Here is a 25,913-nt window from a genome sequence, read left to right as displayed (position 1 = left end):
CCCCCCGGCTCGCCGCGCTCGCCGCCGACTTGCTCTAGGCGCTACCAAAAAGAGGGGAGGAATCACGCGGACCGTTACCGTTTGCAATCGACGCCACTTTCTGACAGGCACCTGCCTCCCCCCCCACAATGGACTTAACCACACTGCCTCACCCACCCCACGCACGGGGGCGGGGGGAGGCCTGCGGATGCGCGGGGCTTGGTCGCGGTCGCTCAGCCGCGCTCGCGGCCGGAGGGGGAGGCCTGCCCGGCGGGGGAGGGGGCTGCCGCCCGCGGCTCTGCCCGGCGGGGGAGGGGGCTGCCGCCCGCGGCTCTGCCGCAGGGCAGCGCCTGGGCCCGGCTGGCAGAGGGCGCTGGTGCGGCGGCAGGCTCCCCGCCGGCTGGGCCGAGGCGGGCGGGCACACCGCGCTGGGTGTTGTTGACAGACCCCCATGCCCCGTCCCCCCGTGTCACAGGCCGGCCGCGCGCTCTCGGGCCACCCGGAGGGTGGCGGCGCCCGCCGCCCGCGGGCTGCGGTAGGCGAGGCGGGGGCAGGCCGCTGGCGGGGCGTACGGCTGCCCCTGGAGAGCACAGGCCCGCGGGGCGCGCAGCGGGTTGCTCGTTCTGGGAGCTCAGCCGAGGGGTGTCTGCGGGCAGGGTCGGGCGGCAGCGCTCAGGGCGGGCCGCGGTCGGTTTCCAAGCGCACGGGGTGTCCTTCACTGCCGGCGACAGTCGGCGGTCATGCAATGGGAACAGCAGCAGCCGCGCAGGGTGACTGGCAGTTGCACCATCTTGGCCCTCTCACTTGAAAAGCTACATCTTGGGCCCTGTGGCTGTGCATAGATATAACAATCGTTTCTGCCTTAGTAACTCGGGTTTTGCCTTTTCTTTCAGAAAAGGTAAAATGCTTCAGAGCACAGCAGACATTTGGGAAATGTCTGAGAACAGATCTTTTTGTTACATGATACCAGCGAGCTGTAGCTGTTGTTGTTTTTTTTTACTCACTTATGATTTGTCATCATGTTCACATCTCCTTTCCTGCCATTAGCGCTGGTAGGGCAAGAATTTTCTTTGGGGAAAAAAATGTCAAGCCAGAAATGCTCACCCTGCGTTCACTCTATACTTCAAAGAAAGTGAATGGTAACTCTGTATTTCCCTTCCTTCACTTCCTGTTTCCAGGTGCCTTAAACGTTGTAGTTGTGTTGACAGATCTCATTAGCACCGTCTTTTCTATGGCCCTGATCTGGCTCAAATGAGTTTACATAAATTCAAAGTAATATTACTAAGTCTGAAAAACTTCCCTTAATCTCTCTAAAGTACAGAGCAGACAGCCTGCCAGCAGACAGTATGTATCAGTGGCATATATGCCATTTGAGTTCTGGGGTCTCATTCAGCACTGCTATGCTGTACGTAAGCATATTTGTGTATAAACACATATGTTTGACGTGTTTACACGTATGTTTCTATGTCTAGAAATACCGCCAAAGTCCTGGAAGTGAATTTCCAGTCTTTCCCCCTTTCTCCTCTAGAATGCATTTTTACCAGTTTGATGTAAGCTACAACAGCAATTCAGGATTTACCTCTAATTCTTTTAGCTATTTTTTTTTTAGTGGGAAAAGCAGACTTGTGCTTATATCTAATTGTGTTCCAAGTAAATAACTTCTAATGAGAACTGTCCTGAGAAAACTTATATGTCATACTATAAAACACTGAATGCTATCAGTTCATGGAAACTGGACACAAACTATTTTATATAAGAAGGCCACAAGTATTTTTTAAAGTGGTTCTCAAACTTGCCCTCTTCTTTTTTATTTTTCTCTTACCTGATTCCCCACCATCCTTTTCATGCTAACATTTAAATTCATTACTTCAGTTTGACTATCTTTGACTGACTTAGAGAATCCTTATATGTGTAGCTGTAGATAAACAACAGTGGTGGAAGTATATATGTAAGAAGGAAAAGTGGAAGAGAAGGATGTCCTAAGTATGCTACTACTGCGTATATTCTGTTTTGCTGTCTCCAAGCATATAGAGAATAATGTTACAAAAAGTCTTTTCAGTAATACATCATAATGGAAGTGTCTTGGATATTAAGTCCAAATCCCAAAGCTGTTGCGTAGTTGCTTAACTAATGACAGATCATTAACAGTTGACCATGTGGCCACTAGAATTGTTTATTTCAGCTGAAGAGCAAGAAACAAAACAAAAGCAATTATATTTTACAGAATATGTTTCTTCCTGGTAGTAATGAATTATGCACTAGGTTATAATTCTTATTTAAGGAGATACATATCCATCTTTTCAGAATAAATGTTGATGTTCTTCTGATATCCACAAGATGGCAACCAATGACTTCTTTTTCAGCATGCATAGGTTTGGGTGTGAGGTTTACAACCTCAGTAACAAAGACCTCCGGAAATAGGAAGTCAGGGAAGTATTTGTTTAAGAACTACATGGTTAGGTAATTTCACAGAAGTCTAACTGATGATTTCTGTGTCATTCTGTCAAAAAGTTGTGAGTTGTGATGTTAATAATTTTTATCAGTCATCACGGTGGGTTGCAGGGATCCAGCTAAAACTTAAGCGGTCCTTAATATTGGACATGTTTTTCTTTTGCTGTTAATTGTACCTAGTTCATATTGGAGGGGGGGATCCTGAACAATTAGAATTTAGTTACGTGTACTAAAATTTAATTGAGTTAGTAGACATAACCCAAAGTGTCACCAAATTTTAGTGATGAGCGTGTTTGCTAGCATTGTCAGCCTACAGAAGAGCAGTTTTATAGTTCATGCCTGCAACGACAAAGTCTGCCACTATTACAGGCAGTGGTTCCCTGCTTGTGCTACTTTATCTACAGCTACTGTTGTTAGTGAAAAGTGTTTAAATATTTGTCTAGTGTATATATACAGCCATAAAAACCAGAATAAAGAAAACAGAGTATGTGTTACGTCATACAATCATAGAATCATGGAATTGGTGGAAGGGATCTTAAAGATCACCTAGTTACAACCCCCCTGCCATGGACAGGGACACCTTCCACCAGCCCAGGTTGCTCAAAGCCCATCCAACCTGGCCTTGAACATTTCCAGAGATGGGGCATCCACAGCTTCTCTGGGCAACATCACCACCATCACAGTAAAGAATTTCCTCCTAGTATCTAATCTAAAGCTGCCCTCTTCCAGTTTAAAGCCATTCCCCCTTGTTCTTTCACTGTGTGCCCTCATAGAAAGTCCCTCTCCAGCTTTCTGGTAGGTCCACTTCAGGTACTGCAGGGCTGCTGTAAGGTCTCCCCAGAGCCTTGTCTTCTCCAGGCTGAACAACACCAACTCTCTCAGCCTGTCTGCGTAGGAGAGGTGCTCCATCCCTCTGATCATCTTCATGGCCCTCCTCTGGACTCACTTCATCAGGTCCATGTCCTTCTTATGTTGGGGGCCCCAGACTTGACAAGAGTGGAGCAGAGGGGAGAATCACCTCCCTCGACCTGCTGGTCCCGATTTCTTTATGCAGGCATTAGTAGTACCCGTTCTTTATTGTAATCTAATGCAGTCTTGGTAGCCATCACACTAATCTGCTGTTACTTCTAGAAGAAAATACTCTTTTCAAACAGAACAAAACTTCAGACTTTAAAAAAACCACCAAATCTCTATTCCAGACTAAAAGACAGAAAAAATACTTTTAAAGCAGGTATGTTTGTTAGCTGTTCTTGCAAAATTATTTTGTATATATCTTTGTACTCTGATTTCACCACCTTGTCTCAGGCCACTAGAAGTAAGGCATGCCAGAGTGTCCTTGGACTGAACTCCAGAATCAATGAGAGTTTTGTCATGTGGGGAATGGAAACTTCCAAGGAGCTGGTTAAAATGCTACTACTATTACTACACGGCACTTTTTTCTCTGAGTCACCTCCTGAATATTTCACCAGACCTGGTGTAACCAGAATTTCCAGCTTGGCTAGGACAGCCCTGAATATCCCAGTATCTCACAGATATTTTTTGCTATTTTTCTATCTTATATGGAAGAAATGGGATATTCCTGCTCTAACCTTAAGCCATGCCTAGGAATGCACCGTTTTGCAGCAGGAGATGGGGACTCTGGCATAGGGTTGTGGTGTGATACAAGTAATTTGTTTTACTGTGAAATAAGATTGAGTATGTTATGCATTGCATTAAATGTTAGTTAGTATGATGAGTCTACAACACTTATATTCAGTCTGGTAAGCTGACACGGGCCCTACACAGGTGACATTATAGTAGGGGTCTGCTACAGGCCACCCAACCAGGAAAACCAAACAGATGAGTCCCCCTACAGACAGATAGGAGCAGCCTCACATTCACAAACCCTGATCCTCATGGGGGACTTAAACTACCCTGGTATCCGTTGGAGGGACAACGCAGCAGGGCACAAGCAGTGCAGGAGGTTCCTGAAATGCATTGACGGTAAATTCCTTCTCCAAGTGACAGAGGAGCCAACAGAGGAGAGGTGCTATGCTGCACCTTGTTCTTACCAGCAAGGAGGGGCAGGTGAGGAATGCAAAGCTCAAGGGCAGCCTTAGATGCAGTGACCATGAAATGGTGGAGTTCAGGATCCTTAAGGCAGCAAGAAGGGTGCACAGCAAGGTCACAACCCTGTACTTCAGGAGAGCAGACATTGGCCTCTTCAGGGATCTGCTTGGTAAGAGTACCATGGCACAGAGCACTGGAGGGAGGAGGGGCTCAAGAAAGCTGGTTAATATTCAAGGATCACCTCCTCCAAGCTCAGCTGTGATGCATCCTGACAAAGGGGAAGTCAGGCAAAAACACCAGGAGGCCTGCAGGGATGATCAAGTAGCTGTAAGGTCATATATTATGAACTGTGAGATTTCTTTTTTAATTTAAACGAGCACTTGCTTACTTGTCATACGTCAAATTCTTTCTTACCTCACACACTGTTTGCCACCCTACTGCAGTTAGTTAAAAAAACAATTGGAGTTACTCTATATTGTCCCTACTTCCACCTCTTGTCCAAATAAATGAAAAGAAAATACACATAACCATACATGTACACTTACGTTGTTATATATGCGTTATATACCTCATTTATCAGCATTAGGGACAAAACACTTCTTTACTTGCTTTGGAATTTCTCAGTTTTCAATATAAGGGCTAACAGAGCTCCCCACTGTTGTACAGCTGAGGGTGTATTTCAGTACTGCTCCCCAGTAAAGACATCTTTCAATGCATCAGTGGTTCTCTGAGTGCTGTTTCCATTCATCTGATGGATGTAAGGTGGTTGTCCTGTCTTTCTCAGATTAGGCTGACTCATTATTTACTTCTTCTTTGGTTTACTGAGTGGAATAATATTTTTATCTTACCCTTTGTCTGTTATTTTGGAAGTTCACTATAAGTGAGTGCAATTTTTAGCCATTCTTCTCTTTCACTGAGTCAGTAGTCTGTAGGGAGAGTCTTTTTCTCCTCTTTCTGCCATTAACATGTCTTTGAAGAGTCTTGATCTCTCAGTTCTTTGTTTCTAGCTCATGCTAGCAGATAAGGCTGTGAAATCTCTTTTTGGCACTGCAATTGTGCAGCAACAGGCAGTCATAGGACACCCATCTATTCATCCTCTTCAGTTCTTCCTAGGGTAGAGATCTTTAGTTTTGCTTTTTCAACACTTTCTCCAGTGAAAGTTGGTTGCTCAAGAAATAGAATGTGTATGGAGAAAGGCACTTTATCAAGGAAGGGAAGAAATAACCTATCCAAATCATCTTAAGTCTGTCATCAGTCTAGTCACGATCAACTAAACACCTTTCCACATTACCTTCCCCCCCAGGCCAAATATTCGCTTCTGCAGGTCAGACCTTATACCTAAAACCATCACACAGAAGGACTGCTTACACTTATTAATCCCTGTCAGAAATGCCTTTGCCACATTACTTTCCAATCTGTGTTAAACTGGTGATGTTTGCCTTTATCTCAGGTATAGCTTTGTAACAGTATCTTGGTTTGCTAGCCTTTGAGTTGATGAACATTTGTATCTTCATTGCCTGGAAGGTATGCATTCACTCTTGGAAATGAAACAGTGCATTTTCCTGCTCTCTGAAGCTACTTGCTTTCTCACTGACATTCCTCAGCAGAGACACTAGTTTGTTAACACACTGACTTCCAGAGGTACTTCTATGCATGTGTATCTACAGAAAAAAAATCATATGATAAGCAAATGACATCAGTAACTAGCTTTTGTGTGGGCCAGCTATGTTTAAAATGTGTGTAAATATGTTGTGAGGTAGCAGTTTCTACATGTAGATAAAATATACTAAAGCTCCTGGACAAAATCAAGCAGAAAAAGGAAGCCTACAGAGGGTGGAAGCATGGACAGGCAGCCTGGGAGGAATACAGATAAATTGTCCGAGCAGCCAGGGATCAGGTTAGGAAAGCTAAAGCCCTGATAAAATTAAATCTGGCGAGGGACATCAAGGGCAACAAGAAATGCTTCTGTAGGTACATTGGTGGTAAAAGGAAGACTGGGGAAAACATGGTCCCTCTCTGGAAGGAAATGGGAGACCTGGTTACCCAAGTCATGAAGAAGGCTGAAGTACTCAACAACTTTTTTGCCTTGGTCTTCACTGGCAAGTGGCGTAGCCACACCACCCAAGTCACAGAAGCCAAAGGCAGTGCCTGGGAGAATGAAGAACCGCACACTGTAGGAGAAGATCAGGTTTAAGAACATCTAAGGAACCTGAAGGTGCACAAGTCCATGGAACCTGATGAGAGGCATTAACAGGTCCTGAGGGAAGTGGTGGATGAAGTGGCTAAGCCACTATCCATCATATTTGAAAAGTCATGGCAGTCTGGTGAAGTTCCCACTGACTGGAAAGGGGGAAACATAACCCCCATTTTTAAAAAAGGAAATAAAGAAGACCTGGGAAACTACAGGCCGGTCAGTCTCACCTCTGCACCTGGCAAGATCATGGAGCAGATCCTCCTGGAAACTATGGTAAGGCACATGGAAAATAAGGAGGTGATTGGTGACAGCCAACATGGCTTCACTAAGGGCAAATCATGTCTGACAGATCTGGTGGCCTTCTATGATGGCGGTACAGCTCTGGTGAATAAGGGAAAAGCAACTGATACAATCTACCTGGACTTGTGTAAAGCACCTGACACAGTCCTGCATGAGATCCTTGTCTAAATTGGAGGCACATGGACTTGACGTATGAACCACTCAGTCGATAAAGAATTGGCTGGATGGTTGCATGCAAAGAGTTGTGGTTAATGGCTCGATGTCCAAGTGGAGACCAGTGATGAGTGGTGTTCCTCAGGGTTTGGTATTGGGACTGGCACTGTTTACCATCTTTGCTGGCAACATGGACACTGGGATTGAGTGAACCCTCAGCAAGTTTGCTGCCAACATCAAGCTGTGTGGTGCAGTTGATATGCTGGAGGGAAGGGATGCCATCCAGAGCGAGCTTGACAGGCTTCAGAGGTGGGCCTGTGTGAACCTCATAAAGTTCATCAAGTCCAAGTGCAAGGTCCTGCGTGTGTGTGTGAGTGCAGTCCCAAGCACAAACACAGGCTGGGTAGAGAGTGTTTTGAGGATAAAGACATGGGGGTGTTAGTTGATGAGAAGAACAACATGACCAGGCAATGTGTGCTTGCAGCCCAGAAAGTCAACCATATCCTGGGCTGTATCAAAAGAAGCATGGCCAGCAGGTTGAGGGAGATGATACTCTCTCTCTACTCCAGTCAGACCCCAGCTGGAGTACTGTGTTCAGCTCTGGGGCTCCCAACATAAGAAGGACATGGCCTGACGGAGTGAGTCCAGAGGAGGGCCATGAAGATGATCAGAGGGATGGAGCACCTCTCCTACAATGACAGGCTGAGAGCTGGGCTTCAGCCTGGAGAAGACAAGGCTCTGGGGAGACCTTACAGCAGCCCTGCAGTACCTAAAGGGGGCCTATCAGAAAGCTGGAGAGGACTTTTTACAAGGGTGCATAGTGAAAAGACAAGGGGGAATGGCTTTAAACTGGAAGAGGGCAGCTTTAGATTAGATACTAGGAGGAAATTCTTTACTGTGATGGTGGTGAGGCACTGGAACAGGTTGCCCAGAGAAGCTGTGGATGCTCCCTCCCTGGCAGTGTTGAAGGTCAGGTTGGATGGGGCTTTGGTATAAGATCTAGTGGTAGGTGTCCCTGTCCATGGCAGGGGGGTTGGAAATAGATGGTCTTTAAGGTCCCTTCTTCCAACTGAAACCATTCTGTGATTCTATGATAGCTGGTATTATCTACTGAACAGCTTCTGGTAATTACAGAAAATACTAGCAACTACCATTCATGTGTTACTAAATAATGTATAAGAGACAAAGCTTGTTTGATTACTTACTGGTGTGATTCAGATATTGCAGAAATATGACATAAAGGTGTAGAGCGTGATTCTTTTGAAGGCTTATATCAATGTGTTAAAAAATTCACTTGGCTTTTGAATCACTATTTCTCTTTCCAGTGCCTTTTCTCCATACCAAACCCTCAACTGGCTTCTTGAAAAATGCACAGCACTCCTTCCAGCTAGCTTAACTGCTTTCCCTGCACAGCACTGTATTGTGCTATGTGGACATACTTGACAGTTAGCACTTAAAATTCTCTTAAATTGTAAAACTGCTGAAGAACCCCAGCTTTTCTTCCAAAGAGCCTTTAAATGCATTTTACAGCCCTCCCTGTTTCTCTATTTTCCAAAAACAGTTTAATAGAAGTCTCAGACTAAATAATTGTGCTCTAACTAGTCCTGATTAGGTTGAATCATAACAATGTCCATCTGAATGTCAGGTATGTATCACACACATTTTTTCCAGGCACAGCTGACCCTGTTCGTAACCAGTCTTATCACATATTATAAAAGCAATTAAAACCTTTCATTTTGATTTCTAATCTACAAAATTAAATTACAACACATGACTGATTAATGGTTTGGTGCAATCCTCAGGAGAATCCTACCAACAGAGGCTTTGGTAGCACAAAAAAAGTAGCACAGGGCAAGGCATCTCAGGCAGCTTCCACCCTTAAAGATAACTAAATAAGATAGTCATATGTTCAAGAGTCTGTGTTACAAAATACCTTGCATTTCTCAACGATCAACACAGATTGCTACCAGGAACCCCACAATGAAATGTAGCAAAACAAGACTGGGGATCTCAGTGAAGTAGGTTAGGAGATGTTTACTGTATTGTCATGAGTTGTGCAATACCTTGCAGATGAATAGATGTTAGTCAGCTTGGAGGTTAGTGTCAAGCTATTTCTGACCAGTATTCCCACAGAAATGGCATGTAAGCAGCAATAATACCTTACAAGAAGTAGTTAGCTGAGATCTGCTAAGGCGGCCACAAACAATGGAATGGGCAATAGATTTTTCAGCTTTTTAAATGTATCAAAACCCAGAAATAAATTCATCTCAGATTTTGGTGAATCTGAATATTTTCTGTTTCTGATGAGTTGGAAAGAAAAAAAAAATTTAGATACCAAAATATTTTCTGACGTAGAACATAAGTTCTAATTCCTACTTTTTGTGGGGAAGAAGGTGCTAAAGGCTTACAGAAAAGGGCAATCGCTCGGAGGGAAGAGCCTGTTAGAAGGGCGTAAGCTTAAGTGGGAATGAGCATGGAGATAAAAGCAGCAGGTATTTGCTGTTTATGGAAAGCTATCCAGTTTGTCTAAACTGTCTTCACTGCAAGAACTGGTTTCACAATGACATGAAGAATAAAAAATTGAACCAGTAACCACTGGACTCATTCATGGAAGTATTTAGAAGTGCTGGCAATAACAGTACCCTCTCCAAACTACAAGAGACATATTGTCCCAGTGGTAGTTTTGCTTTTTTATGTCCAGGAATACTCTGCACAGGGCCTTGCCTCTATTCTCTTTACGGAAAGCTGAAAGCTTTATTAATTTTCAAGCTACAAGAGAGAAAGCTCTTTCACCTATGCAATAGCATCAGAAAGAGCAGAAGATGAAAATGATCATTCTAGTGGCTGACATTGCAGGGAGGAGGTAATGAAAGAAATAGCTGCAATGTTTTCCCCTCCATGCTAATTAACAGTTTTTAACTGTTTTTCCTGTTACAGCCTTGTTCACACACTAACCAATGCTGAGCAAATAAGAAAGATCCTGGTGAAAATTTCTCATTGTTAAAATGAACCTGGAGTTTGTAATACTTCCGCCATCACAAATATGTGATGGTGGTTCCCAAGCACATGCAGGGTATGCCTCCATTTGTGACAACACGGCCATCTACATAAGGCAACCATTCTTTCATTTAGCAATCTTCTTTGTCCTGCCTATTGAAGAAAGCCCTAATCATCACTTGTGCCTGCCACTGCAAAGAGACCCTTCTCCATGCACACTATTTGACTGCAATCTCACGTTTTCTTAACACAAAAAATATTTTCATAACAATGAGGGAAAGTGTTAGCTGTATTTTCCAGTCTTGGGTTTTGGGTTACATTCCAATTGCTGTGCACACAATCCCATACTCCTGCAAGCACCCTGTGCCAAACCCATCCATGCTGTGGAGAGAAGGGTTGCTCTGCATCAGTCTCCCAAAAGTTGCCTCACTATGGACAGACTGCAGTCACTTGCCCTTGCCAGTAAACCTGGCCTGGTGCTGCCTTTCTCCTCTGTGGAGTCAAACCAAAGCTATGAATACAAAAGACATGTACAAAGAATAATCCCAAAAGTAATACAAGACCTGTTTCTGACTTCTTTTGTTTGGGGGCTAAGGGAGGGGAATAAAACCCTAAAGTTAAAAGAGGAAGAAAAAATTGTGACCCTACCTCAAGCAATTCCTTCAAAATTATTTTCTTCCAGTGATGACACAGCACAAACAACAGCAATATTGAGTCCATAAACACACTCTAATAAACTAGATGAAGTGTAAAACTGCTTTCTATTAACCATGTATGGATCTAAACAATTACGGGCAAAATCAAGCTGCATTTCCTCCAGAGCTAGCTCTTACCCCATAGACAGGCAAATGCAACAAGCAAAAGGCATTTTTTCTGCTTTGTTCTTCCTAAATCATATCCTACCCTGATGTCAGATGAAGCACAACTTGAATATCTGCTATCTAATTGCAAAAAGACACCAAATTTGAAAGAAAGGGCTCTTCCTAGGGTCAGGGATGCTAACAAGTAACTGTTATTCTATCCACATTTTTCCTGCTCTTTTTTTTTTTTTTGCAACCTGTCATGCATTTAGAGTGTGCATTGTGTAATAAATTATTATCACCCATATCAGTAAGCAAGGTGTCAAAGAAGAAAGGAGAAGGAAGTAGAATGTTAAATCACATTCACTACCTCACGTAACTTCTTCCAACTTCTTTGAAGTTCAGACCCTTTCACCATATATTCTTTCTCTTTTCTCTTCAGTTTCTTTGACTTTTTACTTAGCACCATGCAACCTGGTGTGTTAATACCATTGTAAAAGTGACAGTGATGCATATGCCAAAGAGTTGGATCTGCTTACACAGGAGATGCCAAACACAGGGCTGCAAATGAGGAGAATATGTCCTTTGGCTCAATCATGGCGTCTAGTAGGTTACATCCTGAATGTTTGTATTAGTTTTTTGTATACTGGGATATCAGCCTTACTCCATCCACTTTTGCATCACCGTTTTGTCTCACAGGGCTTCTTCCAGCATGACACTTGTTCTGCCTTTTTCCCTAAATGAGACCTGCTGGTTTCCAGCGAGTTCTTTGGTGGATGATGGAAATTGTTGGTAGTAATATGGGAAGCTAACTTACATGCTATATGTGAAGTCTGACAGAGCTGCTCTCCAAGCTTCTGCTGGGTCATTGTCTTACCCTAAGAGTAGCAAGGCTTGCATGGTCTGAATAACGCAGCTGGCGTGTTTGTTGCTAAATTAATTACATTGTGGAAGCACTGTGTGCATCTCCCCAAGTTCTCCCAGTTAAGCTGCATCCATCAGAAATGAAAACAAGTTTTGCTCATTTGGAGTTATTACTAAAAATCACTTTTTCCCCGCCAAAAAAACCCAACCCCCTAAGATGGTTTTAGGACATCTCTTATACCACTTACTTTCTCAATGGTACTCTGAGCTGCAGAGGTTCAAAACAACCTATCCAACTTGGTACTAGATTCATCTGGAGGTGTTCTAACCAGTTTTTCCACATTATTAATATCACTACATCCTGCACTTGTATTGCTTGTTTTGCCCCACACTATTTACCTTGGCAAGGAAATAGTAGTGGAAACCCATAATTTATGCTGCAAAACAGGCTGAGCAGAAGAATCTGTAGAGCCTGCTTTACCTTACAGCACTAATTATCCCCACAAACTGGGTTTTTTTCATAGCCATCATCAGTGTAATATCAGATAGGTTTAATAGAGAGATTCATATAGTCATTTGTTGCCTAAAAAATAAATCGGAGATTAGTATATGCCATCATGAATTTTGGCAGCCTTGTACTTGTACTTGGATTTGGCAACCACAACGTACTGACATGTAACAGATACTTTGAGGTATTGCAGAGTTTTACTTTTGAGTGAAAAAGTGCATCATGTTCTGGGGTGGTTTCAATAATCTTCCAGTTCCTTCTTTGACAGAAGAGAAAAAACAAGTCTGTTTAGTCTTCAGATTGGTATTTTTTTGCATCAGTCAAGCAACGTGAACTGTCTCTAGAGGTAGGTAGGAAGGTGGCACAAAATGGCACACTGATGTTAGAGAATATAAAAAAACCTGAATAAACTGACATTTGCTTCTTCTTTTAAGGAGAAATCAAGCTGTGGAAAAGAATCTGTATAACCATCTATTTTGACCTACACTTTTGTTTTCATGCTATATATTGAATAAATTTTTACTGCCCATAGTAGGCCTGTTACCTAGAAGGTAAGTTGCTGAGCCTGCTGGCTTTTGGAGGAACTTAATACCAATTTACTTGCCAGTTTGATATATTCTGAAAAATCTTTGACAAGAAGCTGTGACATAACATATACCAACACCAAATGCAATTACGCTTTTTCTAGCCTTTTGGCTCACTGCACTGCCATATTCCTGGCAGCTCACTCCCCATATCACTCCTCAATAGACAACTCATAATATTCCAAGAGGTCAAATTTAGAAAGAAAGAAAGAAAGAAACAATCAATCTGAGGACAATGCTCACAGATAAGGCACAAAGGTGATTTCATGGGCCGGTTGGTATCACTGTATCTAGTTTCATTTCAGTAATACATAAGCCCATGACCTTATTAATTACCACATTAGGCTGAGGCTTTGCATATATAAGCTTCAGATTCACAGGTTTTGGCCTCACCCAATTCAGTGAGAATACTCAGTTGTGCAAGTTTTTCTTAGTGTGAATGACATTACGTATGGTATCTCTGATTCACTCTCACTGCAGGCAGATGGAAAATGCACATGGCTGAACCTGGAAGTTCAAGGTCAGTACCTCTGTCATTCTGACCTTTCTGTGTTGGAATTTAATCAATTTGTCTGTCTGCTTTTATTGTTGCTTTCTTATAGAGTTGTTCGAAGGGCATGGACTAGTGGGTTGATGGAAAAAAGCTAACAAAAGACAATTGTTTACCTAGGCACTCAAAAATGCTGCCAAGTTGATATCAACTTATTTATGCCAGTAGGCTAGTTTTTGAATGAATGTCGACACTGCATTTAAACAAAGAGAATGTCAATATGGAGTTGAATGTCCTTCCATTTCAGTCTTTAAAATATTGCTAAATTAGACAATTACTTAAAGGTTATTTTCCACTTTCTTGACAAATACTTCTGTAAATATATTTGTATCAGACAGCTTCTCTATCAACAGTTATTGATAAATTCATAAAATGTCAGATTGTGAGCACTTTCACAGCACCTTCACTTGCCCAAGAACACTTGAAGGATCTGGAAGGATTTAGGACTCTTTCTCAGTAAATATTAGAACACATTAAATGATTAAAAACAAAATTATGGCCAATTAATATCCCTAACAATTTGATCTAATAGGTTGCTTAAACATGAAGCCAAATTTTGATTTCAGATACCTCAGTTTAAATACTCAGTAGATTTTTAAAATCAATTTAATTATAATGGTTTAAATAAAAATAAATTACAGGACAGGCTCACAATACTTTACTTCTTCACAGTGTAATGAAACCCCATCAGTTTTACGTATGTGGACTAGTTGTCCATGTATATGTTTGCCAGGAATATGGATTATATTCCATTCTAATTAGTAAAAAAGCTGAGTGATTTTTATTCAGAAATATCCAGAGTTAACTATTTCCTGTGCATTAGTTGGCATTATCTATATACCGATTATATTCAATCGACTTTTAGTCTTGAACCGATTTCTGAAGAATCATGTCTGATACATAAAAGGTTCTCTAATATGTTCTTGCTTCATTAGCAGAGCATCAGTAATGTTCAGCATGAACCAGTATGATTACCATCTACCATTTCATTTTATGCCTCTTCACAAATAGAATGTGCAATGCAATGTTTTGCTGTGGTAGAAATGAGGATTTTTTTCCACTTTTTTACTTTGCTTTGAAAACAGCTGTTGCCATGCTTGCATAGGAGAGAGAAGAAAAATGATGAATGGTACATGGTTGGTTCTTTATTTCTGTGAGAACACCAGGCAAGTTTCTCAGAATGGTCTGTAAAGACATTAAGCTTCTTTGTACAGAAATTTGCAGCAGTACACCAAAGAAACAAAACTGCCAACACTGGACATCGCTCTGAGCTTTAAGTGAATATTTACATGTTTTGGGCTCAGACAACAAACTGTCTTGAACATATCTTGAGATATTACACAGAAGGTGTCTACAAGAAGCAAAGGTTGCAAAAGGTTTGGAACAGTCATGTCAATCACTGCAGCAATGCAATATCTACATCTATGCAGAACATGTCATCAGTAAACCCCAAAGCACTTCACTGAAGAAATAATTGTCCTCTTTATTTAATTCAGAAACTACAGATACCAGAAAATCTATACATCAGGTACTCTTTCTTCTTGGTTTGCATTAGAAACCCATTTTTGCAAAGACATGGCTTCAAGCTGCATTATAAGAAAGGCTTCTTTGTATTTACTTATGTGTAGCTTTTCAAATTGAAATTATTTTTCATTCCTTTTCTGGCTCAGTGCTAGAAAATAACAGGCTACAAGTCTTCTCACACAACAGCTTTTTCATTTCAGATTATTGAAAGAACAGTGATTTACTTGAATGATTTTCTCTGCTCTATCAGTTTGTATCACTACAGCTTGTTGGTGTCTGCTTGGACAGATTTTTAGCATCACACTTGCTTATGATTTTCATTTTCCTTACTTTAGAAGTGCTGTCTCAGATTGCTGGATGGTTTCTTGTAAAATTAAGTCTATTGATTTCCAGTGCTGGTTTAAACCCTTTTGGTGAACACCATCCTGAGGTACAGAGGGCAGCCAATTGACATATCAAACAACATTAAGAGTCAATAGAATTTCAAATATATGGATGAAATGAAAATACTTGAGCCAGGAAGCCTTTGTGCGGGACATTGGAATCTTTTTGAGGATGTAGTTCAAATCTTTATAGGTGGATCTTAAAGGAAAAATGGTTTTCTTCAGGGTGGCAACAATCCCACTTCCTAGCAGAGCTACACAGATGACATTTAGGCATATGCCAGCAAGCTGGGGCACAAAAACACATCAGAGTTTATAATATTTTTGAGTACTAAACCTTTTTACATTATAGTACAAATCCCTGAATTTTGCTTGGAAGTCAGGCTTGTTTGTTTCTTTTTGTGCTTATTTATCTCTTATATAGAGCTGTTTAACTGTTTCAAGAGGTTACCAGCAGCATAAGATTCTTCTGGACTCTTCACAAGGAAAAAGGTGTGATATTTTGCAAAAGATTAATTCTCGTGAGGGCTGAAAACCTTTTAAGAGAACAGAGCTGCTCTTGAGGGCTTACTACGGTACTGAGAGCAAGAAATGAAACCTGTTCTTTCTCACAAGCTTCTTACTTGCAACTCATGATTAAGAGGTAAATACTTCCTGCATTTTTTATTTTTTTTTTAATATTTTTAATATTTATCTCTGCTGCAAAACACTACCACCTATGGTAGTTACTTGACATGGTAAGACCGGGCTTAGGAAAAGAAAGACCAATGGAAAAAAATTCTAAGAGATACAGCAGGAATTTTGTCTCTCAGGAAGGCTCAATAGAGCTGCTGAAAACAAAACAAATGTGAGAAGAAAGTTGTTTTGTCCTGGATATTCGATATTACTTTAATAATTGATACATAAGTGAAACTATACATTTATCAGACAGTACTAAGGAAAGTTACTAAGTATCCTTGACCTAGACAGTAAGAAGCTGTTAAAAGCTACCAGGTATGAAGAGAAAACTTAAGAAATTCTTATAGGAGACCTCAATTTTACCAGTCTCAAAGTCTTACACAATCTCTTGTGCAGCACCTATCTGTGATAGACATGACATACTCAAATCTAAACAAAAAGTTTACATAGAACTCAGATTTAAACTTATAATAAAAAAAGGAGTGGTGAATTACAGAATGTAAATTGACTAGACTGTAATTAGGACCCCATATTTACGCTCCAGGGCAGAACAATAATGGATGGACTGCATGACCAAACCACAAACTCTTGGGAACATAAAGAAACAAGACAGATTTTGAAGCTTAAGTCTGCAAAATCAATAGGATGACTCTGGAAAGGGCACTGCAAAAGAATGTATAAAATGTGCAATAAAATACACATCCCAGCAGTATCCATCCTTTTGGTGAAACTGCTACATTTCCAAGAGCCTAAGCCATCTGCAAAAGCCTGTGGACAAAGATGAAACTCCTGAAAAAAATGAAAGTATACTCTTACTCTACAGTACACTAGTACTGATTCTAGGAGCTGCTTCACAGGCAGTTGTATGTCGTAATATGACTAAAACCCCTGTGATTTATGGTAATGTGCAGTTTATATGACTATGTGATGTCTAAGCTTACAGTAAAGTCCCACACAAGTAATAACATATACCAGGGGACAATTCTTATTATAGGTTCATGTGTACTAAATTTACAAGTTTAAGACAACCTTGTGTTGCAGGAATTATGGAGCTGCCACCCAGTCCATATTAGGAATTGCATGGATGCCACCTCAAGAGAACTCAGCTGTAGGTTCCTGCTTGAAGAAGATGGGTTGCCAATCGACTGAGTAAATAAGTGGTTTATTTATCCAACATGCTGAGCAGCTTGAGCTGGGTGCCTCCAAAGAGGGGCCCCCATTGCAGACCATGCACTGCAATTATACCTTCAGAGACAGATTTCCTGGAATGTACCACGCATTACCTGATCCCCAAGTCCAATCACTTAATTCTGGTCGATGGTCTCTTGATTCCTTATTGGTTTTCTTGGTTGGTGGGCTGGCTGCCCTCTGAAGTTGCCACGTTATCTCAGAATTGTTTCCTTGGTCCTTATCTTCTGAACACATTCTGCATCTGCCAGTTTCAGCTAATTTTGTGTTGCAACATTACCAAAAAGTTTACTCTTGGACAGCTGTTGTAGCTTAAGGCTTCAAATACTATAGCTTTAAGGGCCAACCAAGGCTATTAACCCTAGAAATCCTCAACGCTTGAAAATGCATAGATTATGATTTCCTGAGGGAATGGAGCACCTAGTCCAGGAATGGAACCTACTAGTCTATAAATTTATTCACAGCTGAAATATTAGAAAAGAACTCCCACTGGAGTACAGAAAACTCGTGTTCAGATCTCATACTTCTGCAGTTTCTCAGGAATCACATATAAAGTACTTTTATGAAGGTGTTGTACAGAGAGACTGACTGTCCAGAGGGACAGAGCAGCATGTTCTGTTTCTAGCTGAGGAAATTTTGGTAAAAAATAGCTTACCTCTTGGAAAATTTTCAGCTGATCCCAGCTAGCAGAGCAACACTGCTATTATAAAAGAGGAACCCACAATAACAGATAATGTACAGTGAAAGTGTAACTGAAAGAACATTCAGGAATAACCAAAGCACTCCCTATTTTACAGAAATTGGATGAAATGCTATAAAGAATGTAGTAGTGGGAAATTATGAGTAGATGTTGATAGCTTGATGATAAAGAAGGAACAAGGTAAGGACAAGAGGCTAATGTTGTACATGTAAGTAACGTCTAAAGGAACTTTAGGTTCATGGTCTTAAGCTGGCATTGGTTTGTTTGTATATGCTGGGAAAAAAGTGCTGGTACTGAATTCTTTTTTACTCCCATCTACAAGTAGCAATACTAGACAACATAGCATGAAATTATATTAGATACATATGTTACACCAACAAGCCTAAAGTCTGCAATGTCAGCAAAACGCAAATAGGAAGCTTAGCACCAGACTAGCAGTTTACATAACAACTGACAAGATTGTGGCCAGCGGGTGGAGGGGTGTGGAGGGGGTGTCCTGCCCCTCTGCTCTGCCCTGCTGAGGCCGCACCTGGAGTGCTGTGCCCAGCGCTGGGCTCCCCAGTTCAGGAGAGACAGGGAGCGACTGGAGAGGGGCCAGCGGGGGGCTGCCAAGGGGGTGAGGGGGCTGGAGCATCTCCCTCATGAGGGAAGGCCGAGAGAGATGGGCCTGTGCAGCCTGGAGAAGGCTGAGAGGGGATCTTGTTGAGGCATACAAATATGTTAAGGACAAGTGCCAAGAGGATGGGGCCAGGCCTTTTTCAGTGGCGCCCAGCAACAGGACAAGGGGCAATGGGCACAAACTGCAACACAAGAAGTTCCGTCTGAATATGAGGAAGAACTTGTTTACCTCGAGGGTGACAGAGCCCTGGGACAGGCTGCCCAGAGAGGCTGTGCAGTCTCCTTCTCTGGAGACATTCAAAACCCACCTGCAGGCAACTCTGTGCAACCTGCTCTGGGTGAAGCTGCTTTAGCAGGGGGTTGGACAGGGTGATCTCCAGAGGTCCCTTCCAATCTTGACCAGTCTGTGATTCTCTGAATCTGTGAAAGAAAAACACTGTAATTGTTAAAATATTCTAACTAAATCAAAGATGCTGCTTATGTGATATAGGATCACGTGAGTTTAGCCATTTATAGTGGTAAGAAAATACATGTTTATCTAGCAACACATGAACATGAGACACTATAAAACAGATTGTTGTGGAATTGTTCCTCACAGCCTATATTAGGTATGCATGGCAAGATTTTGGTAGTGGAGGGCTACAAGGGTGGCTTCTGAGAAGCTACTAGAACATTCCCCCATGTCTGATGGAGCCAGTGCCAGCCAGCTGCAAGACTGGACCCACTGTTTGCCAAAGCTGAGCCCATCAGCAACACTGGTAGCAACTCTGTGATAACGTGTTTAAGAAGGGGGAAAAGTTGCTGTGCAACAGTAATTGCAGCTGGAGTGAGGAGCCAGGCTATGGGAGAGAAGCAACTGCAGACACCGAGGTCAGTGCAGACGGAGGGGCAGGAGGGGCTCCAGGTGCCAGGGCAGATCCCCCTGCAGCCCGTGGTGAAGCCCACGGTGAGACAGCTGGTTGCCCAAAGGAGGCTGTGACCTCCTGAGAAGCCTGTGCTGGAGCAGCTCCTGGCAGGGCCTGTGGCCCCATGTGGAGAGGAGCCCGCGCTGGAGCAGGTTTGCTGGCCGGGCTTGTGGCCCCACGGGGGACCCACGCTGGAGCAGGCTGGGCCTGAAGGACAGCACCCATGGGAGGGACCGACACTGGGGTGGCTCATGAAGAACTGTAGCCCATGGGAAGCACTTACATTGCAGAAACTTGTGGAGGACCATCTCCCATGGGAGGGAGCCCACGCTGGGGCAGGGGAAGAGTGTGAGGAGGAAGGAGCAGCAGAGACAACACATAATGAACACAATGTCCATCCCCCTGCAACGCTCAGAGGGGAGGAGGTAGAGAAAATCAGTAGTGAAGTTAAGCCCGGGGGAAAGGACGGTGAAGGGAAGGTGTTTTTAAGACTTGGTTTTATTTTTCATTACTTTACTCTGGTTTGATTGGTAATAAATTAGTCTCCCCAAGTCAAGCCTGTTTTGCCCATGATGGCAACTGCTGAGTGATCTCCCTGTCCCTCTCTCAACTCCTAAGTTTTTTGTTGTATTTCCTCTCCCCTGTCCAGCTGAGGAGGAGAGTGATGGAGTGGCTTTGGTGGACACCTGGCATCCAGCCATGGTCAACCCACCACACAGCTGTAACAACAGACCACCTTCAACAAAGGGAGAAAGGAGAAATGAAACAAACTTAAAAGCAAAAGTTGGGCTATGAAACGATAGATGATAGAAATTCAAAAGAAAGAAAGGCTTGAGCAGAGCAGATACACAGTCTGCAGTCCTTTCAGAAGAAGCCTGCACTTAGCCCACCTTAAAGCAATTGTGAGACTGGGCTCTGAAAGTTGTGAAATGTTTCAAAAGTGTAGAAGAGAAACAAAACCAACTCAGACATCACTTCAGAACTCCTCGTGTATACATACATATATGTATAAGTCTGCATGTATGTATGTGTGTATACTTACGTATGTATTTATTTAATTTTTTATAGATAATATTTATATTGATTTATTTTTACTTTCAGAGAGGGGACTTTCTAAAACTGTTGATACTTTTCAAAAATAAATTTTGGAACAGTTTGAAAGGTTGATGTCTGTCTAATTTGTTAGTGTCTTAGGAGGAGTTTGACTGATTCTCTTTATGTATAAAAGACTGGATTTGCAAGGCCACACCAGACTGATCTTTCATCACTCCTGCAAAAGCAGCCAGCAAGAGGAGTCATCCCCCTAGCAGACATGTTAACACCAGGCCGGCTTCTCACTTCTTCAGTGCAAATTGGCAAGTCATGATTTTTAACTGAATCATAGTAATAAAAAATAACCTAAGTGGTTCTGTTGCATTTACTTGGCAGGATGGGGGGGGTGGGGAGGGGTGGGGGGTGGGGGCTTGCAGGGGTGGCCTCTGTGAGAAGAGGCCAGGTGATGCCTTGTGCTGATCACAGCTGGTTCCACACGGCTCCAAGATGGACTCACTGCTGGCCAAAGCTGAGCCTGTCAGTAACACGAGTGGCACCTCTGTGATTACATTTTTAAGAAAGGGTAAAACCACTGAACAGCAGCTGTGAGTGAAAGGAGTGAGAAAAACATGGGAGAAACAGACCTGCAGACAACAAGGTCAGTGGAGAAGGAGGGGAGAAGGTACTCCAGGTGCTGCAGAAGAGACTTCCCTATGGAGAAGACCATGGTGGAGCAGTTTGTCCCCCTGCAGCCCATGGAGAACCACAGTGGAGCAGATATCCACCCTGCACCCCATGGAAGACCTCACTGCAGCAGGTCGACATGCCCTGAAGGAAGTTGCAGTCCATGGAGAGCCCATACAGGAGCAGACTCCTGGCAGGAGCTGCAGCTTGGGTGGGGGAACCCACACTGGAGCAGTCTGTTTCTGACGGACTGAACCCTGTGGAAAGGACCCACACTGGAGCAGTTTGTGAAAGACCGTATCCCATGCAAAGACTCATGCCGGAGCAGGGGAACAGCATGAGGAGGAAGGAATGGCAGAGAGGAGCAGTTATAGACTGATAATAATGCCCATTCCTCATCTCTGCTGCAGTGCTTGTGGCGGGCGGAGGTAGAGGAGTCAGAAACAAAGCAGTGAAGTTCAGCCTAGCCTAGGAAGAAGCCAGCGGGGCTAGGGGATTTATTTTTTATAGAGAGCAGGTTTAATTTTGTCTTTGTTTCCCATCATTTTACTCTATTTTTAATTGGTAGTAAACTAAAGTAATCTTTCCCAAGTTGAGTCTGTTTTGATAATAATTGGTAAGCAATCTCCCTGTCTTTATTCCAACCTTTTTCCATCTTATTTTCTCCCCCATCCTGTTTAGGAGGTAGAGTAAGGGAGGAGCTGGGTAGGCATCTGGCAGCAAGCCAAGGTCAAACTGACCACAGTGGTACGACGGAGAGACCCCTAATTTACCTAGTATGTGTTTTACAGTTAATTTTGGCAACTCAAGGCAGCAATGCATTCCACTCTAGTTTTGATTCTGTAATTAGTACTAACTGCCAGGCAATGTCTTGGAAGGGTTTGTCCCAGGGTGGCCTTGATCATGCAGTACAGACACAGTTTATTCACATTAAACTTACCTTAAACTTACCTGAAAAATGTGTTTCTCAGAAAGTGTAACAATTTTGTGTAAACACACAATAGGTAAAATGAAAGAGTATTTCTAATATGTATGACACATATTCTGAGGAAGAAAACATGAGCTTCCCTTAACAACTTTAGGCATGAACCATGTTCATCCCTACAAATGAATACTCATCCATGTCGGAAGGCACTTTGTTCCAAAGAGGAGTGTGCTACAATGTGCTTCACATGTATTTTCTTAAAGGGGATGGGGTGTCTTCCTCTGTCAGACAATACTTGGTGCTAAAGTGGTTTTGGCAGCTGTGATCACCATCTTCAGATTTTTTTAATTTTTATTTTTTTTTTTTGGACACAGTGAATTTCCAGCACCTGCCTTCTGACTTACGCTGAGACTCAGCTTTTAAGAGTTCATCTGCAAATTGAAGATCAGATTTTTTTTGGGTTTTGTTTTTGTTTTTTTGCCTACTCAGGCACTGAGCAAGCAGTGTGGGGAATCTAGGCAAGAATGTTAAGTATCATAAACATTTCAACTTTCCTGGTTTCACCTGGAATAGAGTTAATTTTCTTCTTAGTAGCTGGTGCAGTGCTGTGTTTTGGATTAGGTGTGAGACCAATGTTGATGGCACAGGGATCATTTTGGTTGTTGCTCGTTAATGTTTATATTGAGTTAAGGACTTTTCAGTTTCTCAGGCCTTGCCAGCCAGAGGGCTGGAGGGGCACAGGACATTGGGAGGGGACACAGCCAGGACAGGTGACCCAAACTGGCCAAAGGGATACTGTATACCTTATGACATCATCCTGACTATATAAGCTGGGGGAAGAAGAGGGAAGTGGGGGACATCTGGCATTATGCTGTTTGTCTTCCCAAGTAACTGTTAACACATGATGGGGCCTGCTGTCCTGGAGATGGCTGAACACCTGCCTGCCCATGGGAAGTGGTGAATGAATTCCTTGCTTTGCTTTGCTTGTGTGCACAGCTTTTCCTTTACTTATTAAATTGTTCTTATCTCAAACCCTGATTTTTACATTCCTTTCCAATTCTCTTCCCCATCCCTCTGGGTGAGGAGGGACTGAGCCAGCGGCTGTGTGGTGCTTAGTTAGCAGCTGAGTTTAAACCATGACAACAACAAAGGGAAATCTTACTAGGAATGCTGACAGAAAAGATTACAGAAGATACAAATTTCTACTTTGTAGCAACTCCTTCCTTAGAGAAGGCTAATGTAGTAAAGGCAGAGCCTCTCTATTAGGAAACCTTCAAGGCCTAGCAGGATTCAAAACTGGGGTTAGGATCCTCTGTTTACCTGCGGTTGAGGTCAGATATTAGGATCCAGCATCTTCCTAATGTTAGGTCTAAACTATCACAAGAAACAGATACTGAGGTTACGCTTATTACACACAAAACCTCAGCCAAGCAGTCTTTTGAAAAGTTCAGCAGAGAAGGTATTAACATTACAAGATGCTAGACCACTGTCTTGCTTTTCAGAAAAAAGAAACTTTTACTTCCTTAAAACTGGTAAAATTGAGAAGATACAAGCATTAGGTTTGAAAAAAATCTTTGCAGTGCAAACTTTTGACAGGGTAAAAAAAAAATGTTCTATATTCTTTAGGTTTTCCAAGAAAAAGCTTAAAAGCCTTGAGGCAGCTGTCAAATGACAAATGAGATAATAATATAAATTTAGAGCAAGCTTACCTATGAGACAGATGTCCTCCTAGTGGAAATACATTTAAGTTGTGTTCTCTTGCACCATAAATATGTAAGTTTAGCCACGCACAGAAAACTGTTCTTTTAAACTTTCTCAATTATGTTGTTTGTATGCCTTGTTCTCACTGGATTGTTGGTCTTACCACAGCTGTCAAATATTCATGTACAAATTGATTTCATGCAAACCAGTCAAGATTTCCAAGAAAGTCAATTATGTATTTTAAATTTCTCATTCCCCATTTTGTTCACTCTTGTCTATATTTTGTCTCCAAGTTCCACTTTTTCCATTGTTTTATGTAATTCCTTCATGAGTACTTCCAAAATTGTGAATGGTATCTCTCTTTTATTTTATTATTTTGTTTCACATTTGGCATACAGTATTTGGCATACAGTGACATCTCTCACTGGTCTATCACACAGCAGGAAGACCAGCTTGTGGACCCTGTCATCTTCATATTCCAACCTCAAAGTTAGAAGACCGAAAACCAGGTGCAAATCCACCCCATCTATTTTCATTCTGGATCAGCTGACAAAAACTATCCATGAGAGGAACGATAAGTGAAACACAGTCCTTGAAATGTCACAAAGCTGCAGTAAACAAATGATGAGTCTTTGCCAGCATGGTTGGCCAAGGATTACAACCTCTCTAATCATGCCAATCTACGAAGAACTCCACTTTATACCTGTGCAGAAGTTAGGGAACACCGGACTTCAGCTCTCTACCTGAAATAACAAGTTTCAGTAATGACTTTCAGGCTTTTTCTTTTCTTTTTCTCTCTGCAGGAAGTAATTGTTAGAGGGCACTTTCTGTTACCGCAGCATTATACATGAACTCTGCTGCTTTGCTTATTTTGATCCAACACACTTCTTTGCATATGCAGTTGTGTAACGAAGGCAAGGGGAACAAAAAACAAAGAAAGAAAACATGTGCCCCAAAGCTTACCCAATTCACTCTTAAGAATACTTCGTGTTCAGCTCTACTGTTACTACTTCTTTACTGCAATGCTTTACAAATACTTAAATTCACACTACCTGTCACTTGCTGTTCTAATTTACATGCAAGACCAACAAGATACAGTCATCAGCTCTCATGATAAATGATTACTCTCCACGGGCAAAACAAGTAAGAAATCTTGCCCTCTCCCTCCAAACTTCTCACTCCTGTTGGAAATTTCTGTTACCAACCTCTACTGGGTTTGCAGAGGAAAGGCCATTTAGTATGGTGCTCCACCACAAGTTCAGCCCCATAAATAACAGACATGCTAGAAAGACCCCTTTTTTCCCCCCCACCTGTCAGGAAAAAGGGATGAGTGCAAGCTAGAATGTAGTTATGCTCTACTTCTCTACCTGGAAGATACATATATAATGGAAATTTTCTTGAAAATGTAACGATGCAGATTGGAGGTCTCGCAGTCCATTCCCAAACTAACCTGTTTTATCTAAGTGGTCACATGTAGAGGCAGTTCCCCCTTCTCCGGGCAGCGTCTCCTAGTGACAGCCTTGGAACCACATTTCATTTTCTTGTTAGCTTTCAGCCCCCTTGATCCCCCTTACCGTGCAGATGCATAAACCTCCAATGGGGGCTCACAGCTGGGATGGGGACAGGACAGGAAGGTCCTTTAGGCGAGCCTCGATCTGCCATAATTGCACTGAACTCCTGATAATGCTGTTGTGCAGGGGTCCTTGGGGAATGCTGCAAGCACTGTTCAAGCTGCTGCAGGCTGCAGCACTTGGGGATTGTTTGAATGAGGAAGATACTTTCTTTGAACTTCCTATCTCCTTGAAATGTAATTTTCTGTTTTATAAGTGCCAGCCCCTAAGCTCCACCTTCACGTCCCACAGCTCTCCAAACCCTGTCGAGTATGTTTGTTTTCGGGCGGACATTTGACGGTGCAAAGCGGGCAACACAGTCTTCCTCAGTCTCTGTCTGGACACGCTTTGCTTTTCACCGCTGCAAGTTTCGTACCCGGCTTCCCTGCCAGGTCTGCTCCCTTCCCACTCCCACCCCCTCCTCTTCCGCCTCTCGATTTTTCCACCCGCTGACCATTTCGAACACATCTGCCCGCAGAAGGCGGTGGCGGGGCAGCCCGGCCGGCGCGCAGGCGGCGCTGCACATCCACACCGCT

The 25,913-nt window shown here is 42.6% G+C and overlaps 1 long non-coding RNA gene across 1 annotated transcript; it reads right to left on the bottom strand.

Annotated features, from left to right (window-relative positions):
* Positions 1 to 10,260: 10,260 nt before the first annotated feature.
* Positions 10,261 to 25,789, bottom strand: LOC129782728 (uncharacterized). The gene is made up of 2 exons (XR_008744788.1): positions 23,776 to 25,789; positions 10,261 to 18,940 (listed from the first exon to the last, which is right to left on the bottom strand). It is a non-coding gene; the product is annotated as an uncharacterized LOC129782728 (long non-coding RNA).
* Between the last annotated feature and the right edge of the window lie 124 nt (positions 25,790 to 25,913).

The sequence above is a fragment of the Falco peregrinus genome, chromosome Z (genome assembly GCF_023634155.1).
Source record: "Falco peregrinus isolate bFalPer1 chromosome Z, bFalPer1.pri, whole genome shotgun sequence".
Classification (NCBI taxonomy): domain Eukaryota; kingdom Metazoa; phylum Chordata; class Aves; order Falconiformes; family Falconidae; genus Falco; species Falco peregrinus.
This window is presented reverse-complemented; position numbering and strand designations above follow the sequence as displayed.